The sequence below is a fragment of the Lathyrus oleraceus genome, chromosome 6 (genome assembly GCF_024323335.1).
Source record: "Lathyrus oleraceus cultivar Zhongwan6 chromosome 6, CAAS_Psat_ZW6_1.0, whole genome shotgun sequence".
Classification (NCBI taxonomy): domain Eukaryota; kingdom Viridiplantae; phylum Streptophyta; class Magnoliopsida; order Fabales; family Fabaceae; genus Lathyrus; species Lathyrus oleraceus.
Window position 1 is genome coordinate 160,633,906 of NC_066584.1, and position 2,619 is coordinate 160,636,524.

Sequence of the window (2,619 nt, forward strand, 5' to 3'; positions counted from 1 at the left end):
AAGATTTTATCTTTCGAACCAGATTCTACGGGAAAATGGACTCCTAATTATGAAGGTCCATATGTTGTTAAGAGAGCCTTTTCAGGCGGTGCTTTGATTCTTACAACTATGGATGGTGAAGAGTTCACTCGTCCTGTGAACGCAGATGCGGTCAAGAAATACTTCGCCTAAAAAGAAAAGAACAATTCGCTAAGTTGAAAACCCGAAAGGGTGGCTTAGGTAAAAATGAGCATCTCGGTGGATTAAAAACCCGAAAGGGAGATCCAGGAAAAAGTTAGAGACATAAAACAGAAAAATTATCCCGATAAATTGAGTACCTCATCTTGGAGCAATTTATGCAAAAACTAGGGATTTTGGCAAGTAACTGCATCTTGCTGATCTTCAGTGTTGAAAACATTCTTAAGAACAATGGTCGACGATAATTCATTATCCTCAGTGGCGGCCAAGAGTACAGCGGATATCAAGAATTGGTAGAAGGATTAGTGATCATTGTATTCAATGTACCATTTTTCCATGTAAATTATCATCTTCAATTTTTGTAAGGATCTATGGAGTTTTGTCATTTACAGGCTACCATTCTATTAAATAAAGTTGAGTTTTTATCCAATTGTTTCTACTCTTATTTACTTCAGCCAAATAGATTTAAATTTCATTATGATCATTTTTGAAATTAAAATTTTTAAATCAAAATCATTTTTGTTAAACATATAAAAGCATGAATTTTAAGCAATCGATTTCATTTTTAAAGATTATCAACAGTGGTACGAAAGCAGTAAGCCCTAAGTATGGAGCATTATTGGTTCTCCCCGAGCAGTGGGCGCATTTCTCTTTCATCCCCGACAGCATTTTTCAGCGCTCGATGTTTTTTGATTTTTCTCCGGACAATTTTGTTCACCTTTCCCCGGTGAAGTAGCCAGCTGAGTTCGTTGATTAGTCCCCTGCATAGTTTAGTGTTTATTCCCCAGCCGATTTTGGTCTCTAGCAGAGTAAGAACGAGATTCCTCAGCAGTTCGCGTGGTTGCGACAGAACTTCGGTTTCCCCACCCATCGCCATCAGATTCGCTCCCAGTCAGAGTTTCCTCCTGGTTTCTGAGCAGCTATTTGTGTTTATCCCATGTATGGTTGTCTCCCATTTGATATGGTGTGGACCTAAACTTCCCCGTAAACTCGACAACGGTTTCTCAGCAAATCTCCTCCTTTCCCAGCTAGGGTTGAGCCTTTGGGATGTTGATCTCTCTTTTCTCCAGCAATTGTCTCCCTCTTTTGTGGATTGACCGAGAATTGTATCGATGATTCAAATTTGTGACACCTTTGTATCATTTGCGATCGTTTTGTCAGCATAATCATCATATATACATATACATATACATATACACTCACATAATTTCATTATTGCATTATCACTCTTGTTGATTCATTCTTATAATTTTGAATCCTTCTTATGGTGGTACTTTATCCCCATACAAGTTTGGTGTCTGTCCTCTTTCAATTGTAGAGTGTCAGCCCTCCTAAGCAGAAAGACTTTAACCTTTCTCCTTTCCCCACTGAGTTACTTCCTCGTGGACGATTATTATTTCAGTTTCCTCCCTAGTTGTTTATCTGGATGGAACTACTCCCCTTGAGTTATGCCCTCATTAGGTTGAGTCTTGGTTGACCGTTTCTTTCTAGATCTTACCTAGATAGATGCTTTGGGTCCCTTAAGAGTTTATTACCCAGTAACTGGTAATATTCTTCTTCAGTTTGCAATTTGTTACCTCTTGCCCGATACCCGACAAAAAGAAACCCTTTTCTCCCCAGCGGATTCATTTTCATGTTTCCCCAGTAAGTATATCCTTGATATGATCATCCTAACTGATGACGGCTATTTTCTTCCCCTGCTTTGAGTTTATCCTTGATATGTTCATCCTAACCGATGACGGATATTCTCATCTTTGGTATTCTACCCAGTAAAAAGGTAGTTGTAATCCCTATTTTGCTCCCTAGAAAGTTAATCCTTGATATGTTCATCCTAATCGATGACGGGTTTTCTTCTCTTTGCGGTCTTCTGCCCAGTAACCGGTAGTTGTAAATTCTGCTTGTGTTCTTCTCCCCCAGAGTCTATCCTTGATATGTTCATCCTAATCGGTGACGTATATTCTCTTTGGTGGTATTCTATCCAGCATTCGATAGATGTAATTCCTACTTTTTGTTCAGGTGGTTTATCCTTGATATGTTCATCTTAACCGATGATGGGTGTGCTCATTAATGTCCCCAGGAGAGTCTATCCTTGATATATTCATCTTGATCGATGACAGATTTTCTTTCCTTTGAGTTTATCCATGATATGTTCACTTTAATCAGTGACGGATATTCTCTCTTTATGGTCTTCTGCCCAGTAGTCGATAGTTCTAAATCCTATTTCTGCAGTTTTCCTAAGCAAGGCTATTCTTACCCAGTAATCGGTAATGAATAAACCCTCTTGGAGGCCCTCAGTGAGTCATCCTTGATATGTTCATCTTAACCGATGACGGGTGTCCTCCCTGTCAGATCTTTATCATCTCCTTACCCAGTAACAGGTAGTGGACAATATATTTTTGCTCCTCCTGTGTTGAAGTTATTTCTTCCCCAGTTGAGTTGAGT